General features: G+C 44.0%; 1 long non-coding RNA gene across 1 annotated transcript; it reads left to right on the forward strand.

The window, feature by feature from the left end:
* The first annotated feature begins 4212 nt into the window (after nt 1-4212).
* LOC308595181 lies at nt 4213-7120 on the forward strand. Its single transcript, XR_014011874.1, has 2 exons — nt 4213-5180; nt 5250-7120. It is a non-coding gene; the product is annotated as an uncharacterized lncRNA (long non-coding RNA).
* The last annotated feature ends 366 nt before the right edge of the window (nt 7121-7486 follow it).

Raw genomic sequence — 7486 nt, forward strand, 5'->3', positions numbered from 1 at the left:
ATCACCTCAGGGGCCAGAGCAGACTCAGCTGATGCCTGCACCTGAGGATCCAGCACAGGTGAGGACACTTCAGGCTCAGGCCCCAGCCCCGGCTCAGCTGGTTCTAGAGGCGGGGACTCCTGTGCAGGCTGAGATTCCTCAGGTTCAGCCTCTGAGTCCGAATCCCAGGCCATCACATTCAGCATGTTGTACACTGAAAGAAAATTATATGAAAATGATGTACCGGTAGTATTTGACTCCTAGTAAGCTTGCAAAAATGTATAAGACAAGTGCAAATATCTGCTGGAAATGTAAGCAAAAGGAAGGCACCTTTTGTGGTGGACCTGTAAGTTTCTAAAAGCATTATGGGAAATGATATACATAAGTTGACAGAATATACACAACTTGCAGACTTAACATAAAGAATAAGAGAACAAGAAGAACATACCTTTAAAGAAGATTGGAAAACGTTTATTGAATATATGGGGGGAAATAATTGTGTACAGCTGCAAACACTGGCAGTGTTAAGATAAAGTAAACAGTGTAAATAAGTTTTGAAGGACGCAATAATGGTATAGTTTTGTAAAATATGTAGGGATTTATGATATGTGTCAGGGGTTTAGGAGCAGAGGCAAGGGCAAGGGAGGAAACAGAGAGCGAAGGGGAGGAGGCAGAAGAAAAGATGAGTGATGACGATGACCCGAGATCTCCGAGTCTTTCCAGTGAATCAGAGGATTCACAGAAAGGAGCACCAGTGGCCAGGGCAAGGGGGGAGTTTAGGGGGGCACCCCAGGAAGATAGAGCCAGAGGGGACTCAGAGGAGAGCAGTTGGAAATCGGGACCAGCGTCACCGCTAGGGAGCAGGGAGGAGGAAGGGAGCCAGGGGGCAAGCGCTGGCAGCTCACCACAGGAGGGAGGGCATGAGTCAGGAGTGGCCACACCTCCATCGGGGAGCGAAGAAACGGTTAAGCGGAAAGTGGAAGGTTGGGCGCGCGCGCCAAGTTCAAATGCAGAGGAAGGCGGCGCAGTAAGCAGCCCGGAAAGGGAGCCAGGTCCTAAAGCCCGGCGCAAGGAGGCAGGAGGGTCCGGGTCAGCGTCAGAAGAATCCCGGAAGGAAGAAACCCCGGGGGGCAGAGGGACCCAGAGGAGAACAGTCAGGCGGAAAAGGTGGAGCAGGGCTAGGATATTAAGTTGGTGCACAAGGGGCGGAGAATCAGACGGAGCTTCGCCGATCTAGCTACTAGACGTAGAGTTGCACGCAGCAGCTTGAAAATGGAAACTGTAACTCAATAAAGACTTTTACTTAATGATCGCTGGCTAGCGTGATCCTCTGTGAGCTAGGATCTTTGAGCAGCTCTGACAATATGTAAAATGAACCATGGAAAGAAGAAGGGATGTCATAGATATTTTAAAGATGTAAAATGAGTATTTTAAATTGCAAAACAGAAAATTTAATAAAAATTATATATAAACAAAAAATATTGGTGGGGCTCTGCTGTACCTTACCCTAGTGACCAACCTCCAACGGATTAGAAGTTGAAATAGTGCAGAGAGGGTGATAGCTTGACAAGGACACTTTGCAAACAGAGTTTTCTCCTAAAAAGTTTAAATCTTGGACAACTCTCCTAAAAGGAACTAAAGCATTTTGTGGCATCTTAAAGACTAACAAATTTATTATGACATTTGCTGATCTTAAGGTACTATAAGACCCTTGTTTTTGCTGCAACAGCCTAGCACAGGGATACCCTTTTGGTCTTGTGACACCACCTTCAAGATTAGCACATTCCTTGTGTTAGCCCCTCCGCTAACAATCCTAAATGTGTTTATTTATATTAATATATACAGACATGCACAGGGGCAGGACATGGGAATGTATCAGATGAAAACTCTAAGGGCAGCTACTAGGATTGTAAACTTGAATGACAGGAAAAGCTGAATGTACAGTATAGGGAATTTTATATCGAAAGTACATTCTCCATCAGATGTGCTAAAATGTGAGTTGGTTGCACAATGCTGGGCCCCTATAAAAGAAAGTTACGATTTCAAGACCAAGAGCATTTCACTATGCATGGTTTTCTAAATATTCTCTGGTGTTTTGAAAGGATCTATAACCTCATTATTACATGAGGTAACAGCCCTGAGATCTGTGAACCACCCTGAGACCTCTGGGTATAGGGCAGTATATAAATTCAATAAATAATTATATAATAATAATAATAATGATGATGATGAAGAAGAAGCAGTAGAAGAGCTACAAAGTGGATGGCATAGTGGTTCACATGAAGATGCTTTAAGTTTCTGTCATGAAGAGGAAAAGTTGTTAGTTGAACAGCAATGGAAATAAGGCATATGGGAGAGCTATAGAAGAAAATAAACAAGCTGTACTCTGTAATATCATGTTTATAGGTTTCTGTTTGGTGAAACCTGCCTTTGGTTGCCTTATTAATAAATTTAAAATAATATCAACCAATGTGTATTCTGGGTTACATGACTGTTGGTTGTGTTAAGAAAAGTACCACAGGTAACAGGATAGACCTTTTAAAAACACATACACACATATATATGTAAAATTGGTTTCCCTCCCAGAATGTCCAAACCTAGTTACGTGATACTATATAACTTATAACATGCAAATAACAATAAACAGAAACAATTGAGTGTCCATAAAGAAAAGCTGAAGACCTATCCCAAGGAGAAATCTATAAGAGAATTTTTTTACTGTTTCAGCCAAGACCCTTAAAGACTCCCGTTTTAATGTAAAGAACAAACTGCTTTGTATTATATTTTCCTTCATGTTACGGGCAGACAACTTTAACAATAAAAAAAAATTCAGCCTTTGGATTTTTACATTTGGTTCATAGCCCTAAATGATTGTAGAAAGGACACTGTCTTTCTAGCAGGTGCCCAGGCCATTTTGGCACCTGAGGCGAACCATAAAATGGCGTCCTCCCAGGACGGAAAAAGGGATAGGTGAAGATCTACATTGGGAACGAGGAGGGAACAAAGATCTGCAAAGGGGACAAACAAAGGGGCAGACCAGCTATTCGCCAAAAGGCCCCATAGAAGCAGCATTTGGCAGAGGGGCTGCCAAGGAGACGGCAGATCTGGGACTCGGCTACCCAGCTGCGAATAAAATGTTTTAAATGTGTTGTAAAGTGCAATACGCAAATGTGTCACCAAGACAGTGACAGCAAGCTAGGCAAAATTCAACGTATTTTTCAAAACGTTTAAAAATAAAGCATTTCCACAGCGTTTTTTATGTGTGTGTAGATTCCATCATGGCGGCCCGGCGCTGCTTTCCAGCACCTTCCCTTTACTGCTCCAAGGCTGGATAAAGCCATACAAAATAAAATAAAAGTATTAGGAGGTAATTTGCCAGGGCCCACCCGCCCTCTCAATGTTGACTTCCTAGGGGCTTCCACAGGGTTGAATCCTGCACTGGCAATTTCTTGAGACCTTAAATCCTGACACCTGCAATTCCCACAAGGCCCTGCTATTCTGTGTCTTTCTTTAAAAAAACAACAACTTTATTTCAGATCTGAAGTTTACAGCATGCTATTCTTTGCAGGAGAACTACTTGAAAATGATTTATAGATGGTCTTTAACTCCGAGTAGGCTTGCTAAGATGTGTAAGTGTTGGCGATGCAATGAGGCTGAGGAATGTTCTTTCATGTGGTGGGGACCTGTAAAAGAGTATTGGAAAATAATCCATAATGAATTGGGGGGGGGGAGTTTAAAAGCACTTTTCAAAAAAAAAAAATAGCCCGTCCTTTTTGTTGGGGATAATTCAGATGGAAATTCCCAGGTGTTAAAAAGGGTAATTTATGTATGCCACTACGGCGCCTGTGTTTTGTTGGCCCCAAACTGGAAAACGAGCGACGTCCCAACCAAAGAAGAATGGCAGCTTAAACTGAAGCACAGCTTCAATGCACAGCTTGCAGACTTAACATTGGATAAGAGAACAAGAACATACGTATAGAGAAGACTGAAAAATGTTTATTGAATATATGGGGGTGGTGGAGATTGTGTACACTTGAAAACGTGGGCAACATTAAGATAAATTCAAGAGTGTAAGTTTTGATGGATGCAATAATGGAATACTGAAAGCTTGAAATATTTAAAATATGCAGGGATTTATGTTCTGAAAAAATAGACCGTGGAAAGGGAAGGGAAGTCACTGGTATTTTAAGATTGTTTAAATGAATATTCTAAATTGTAAAGCAGACAATTTAATACTGAAGGGGTACAGTTAGGGTTACCCCAGAAAGCCCTAAAAACTGTTTGTGAATCCCCCCCCAGCCAGGCCTCGGCGTACGCATTTTTAAAAACTGCATATTCCTCTAAGACAAAAAGCATGAGCTAAGCAGTCCTCTCTGTAACAAAAACGCTGTAACAAACTCAGAGCTGAGAACAGTAAAGCTTTCGCTTCCCAGATCCAAGATAACCTTGTCCTGGTACATTGATTTGCAACATACTTCCGGGAACAGAGCCAGAGAACGAAAAGCAACATTTCTATGTAAGAATCTGTGAAGGGGGAGAGGAAAAAAGGGGTTTGAAAAAAGGATAAAACCTGCTTGTAAAATGTTTTCGGGGCGGCCTGTCTTTTGTGAACTGAATCACACAGGTGCCTTCTGCCCCCCCGGATGGCAGAATAAAACGCTCTTTCTCTGGATTAACCCCCTGGTGTTGTTTGGCTCCTTTTGTCTCTGCTCGGGTGCAACAATTATTCCGACCCATGGATTAATAAGGCTACATATTTCTGGTGCGTTGGCCGGGAAAAGCACGTTCCCCGAGATCGAGGGACAAAGAGGTCCAGGGCGTCACTGCAAGGCGAGCAGCTCGGGATACCGGGTCAACAGTTCCAGCGCGCATCCTGCCAACTTCGTGGGAGGGACTGGCCACCCGTTCCTGAGTGGACACGCGACAAAGTGACGGAGAGAAAGAGCAACGGCCGTGCAGAAAGAAGGTACCTCGAGGAAAAAGGTAAGCTCCACAGGGTATAGGTGGGAGCAAGCTCCACAAGGATAGGTGCGAGCAAAAAGAGAGCCTGATCAGCTCCGCCAGCAGGGTAGAAGAAGTGCCACTGGTTTTGGTGTCGCCCAGGAAAAGCAGCAAAGGGTGCTGCTAGGGCCCCGGTCGAAGTCTAAGCACTGCCGGTTATGGTTGGTTATTGGTTTTGTGCCCAGAAGAAGCAGTAAAGGGTACTGCTGGGCCCCGGTCGAAGTCTAAGCGCTGCCGGTTGTGGTTGGTTTTGTGCCCAGAAGAAGCAGTGAGGGGTGCTCTTGGGCCCCGGTCGAAGTCGTGAAGCACTGCCGGTTGTGGTTTTTTGGGGAAAAAAGGGATTGGGGGAGGTGCATGGGTTTTTCTGAATGTGCGTGTGGGGACACTCCAGTGAATGTTTTGAGTGTGTGAGACGTTGACAGCAACGTCTGGCCTGTGACTGAGTGAAAAAAAAATAACGTTAGGAGGGCTGAGTGTCCCAGTGTCCCCAGGATCCCAGAGTCATGGGAAATAAAAGAAGTAAAACAATCCTTGAGACACCACTACAGAGCTTTCTGGAAAACTGGAAAAGTGCCATGAAAGCAGAAGAGTGGGGATGTAAACTCAAAAAAAGCAGACTCCAACATTTATGTGAAGTTGACTGGACTTTGTATTTACCAGAGTGGCCTCCTGGAGGATCCTTTGATCCAAACTTGGTCAACATTTTATGGAGTAACATTTTCAAGGCTCACACAGATCAGATTCCCTATATTTCTATCTGGAAAGCCAATGTGGATCAAAATCCCTCATGGCTTCGGACAAATAGAATTGTGACTGCCCAAGTCAAATTGTGTTCAGTACAATTACAAGTTAAAAAGCCACCAGTTTTGCCAGTCCTAGAAGAGGAGATAATTACCCCACCACCACCATATGCAGCCACTGCGCCAAGGCAACCAAATCTGGGAGCAAATAGGGCTGCTTCTCCGCCCAATGCCCAGACTGAGGACCCAAATGAGAAGATTCCCCCCTCTGCCCCTCCCCAACCCCCTTGTGATGCAAGCAAGGAAGGTGAAGAGAAAGGTGATGATGATGATGATGATGATGAAGACTTCAGAAAAACTCTAGATAAAGAGATAAGATGGACTAGTAAGCAGTTTGACAGAGTGTTCCAGTATGTAGAACTGTTTAAAACAGAACTGGATGTGGCCCCCTGGGTTCTAGAAGCAGCCCAGTGCCAGGATGAGAATTGGAGGAAAAAAGCAAAAGGTTTTGAGAACAGCGTGGGACAGGGCAACAAAACATGTAGAGACACTTAAATCGAAGGCTTTGTCCAAACCCACTGTGGTGGCCCCTCTTAGGCAAGTGTATGATCCTTTGGAACAGCCAAATGATCGGGGTGTTCGACCCCCAAGGACCTTTACCATTCAGCATGTCCCTTTTACAAGCTCCGATATTTGCAATTGGAAAAATCAAAATCCTTCTTTTGAGGAAAATCCTGCAAAAATAATTAGACTTTTTGAAGGTGTGTTCAAAACCTATATGCCTACTTATGATGATGTAAGTCAGCTTTTGGACACAATTCTGACCACTGAGGAGGTCCGCAAGGTAAATGCCTGTGCCAGGGAACAGCTCAAGGCAGCAAATAATACTGACGCTGCAATTGAGGTCTCTTACCCCAGGAGGACCCCCCCTTGGGATTACAATACTACAGAGGGAGGGGCAGCAGAAGACGCCTAGGGAAGAAACCACTGCACCATCTGCAGGCAAGAGGGTCCCTGGAAAATGGAATGCCCACAGGCCCCACGCCCGACACACCCCACCCCCACAGGCTGGGAACAATAAGATTTCTCAAAAATGATTTCTTCTCATCTCTGTTCTTGCTAAAAGACTGTTGCCGCTAGAAGCAAGTGAACTAACTGTTTCTAACATTCATTCATGAAAGTAACAGGACATCAGCTTTTTTTTTTTTTTTTCCTTGTGCCAGGCGCTTGGAGTAGTTTATCTCTTGGCAGCTATCTCAGAAGGACACTGCTGCATTCAGCCAGCTACCCTGAACCTCACACTTTCTGGATTTACAGTTCAGCCACATAAACCCAGAAGGCCAAGAGTTACCCACCCTCTGCCCCAAAGTACTAACCTGGAAAAGTGACTTTCTTAAAAAGCAAGTGAATGCTTTCTGTGAACTTTGTCAAGTTTTTCTTTTTAAGGTGCAATTTTACTCTGAAAGGAGCTGCGGCATAGGAATTGATACTTTGAGGAATTTGAAACTTTGCCAGAAGCAAGGAGTGCATTGTTCTTTCTACAGACACTGGCAAATGAACTGAAATTTGCAACATGGCTTAGAGTTCTGAAACTTAGAGCACACAAATAAGACTTTTAAAAAACTCAGCTGGCAAAAAAAAACTTAACCCAAAGAACAGAACTGTTAACCCCTTGTGAATTTTCCTGCCAAGCATCCCCTTTGAGTTAATATACCTTATGTGCAAATGTTATCTATCAATTTGTTCTGTGCAATCGCTGCCGTCTT

This window comes from Podarcis bocagei (assembly GCF_964188305.1).
Source record: "Podarcis bocagei genome assembly, chromosome: 9".
Taxonomy (NCBI): Eukaryota; Metazoa; Chordata; class Lepidosauria; order Squamata; family Lacertidae; genus Podarcis; species Podarcis bocagei.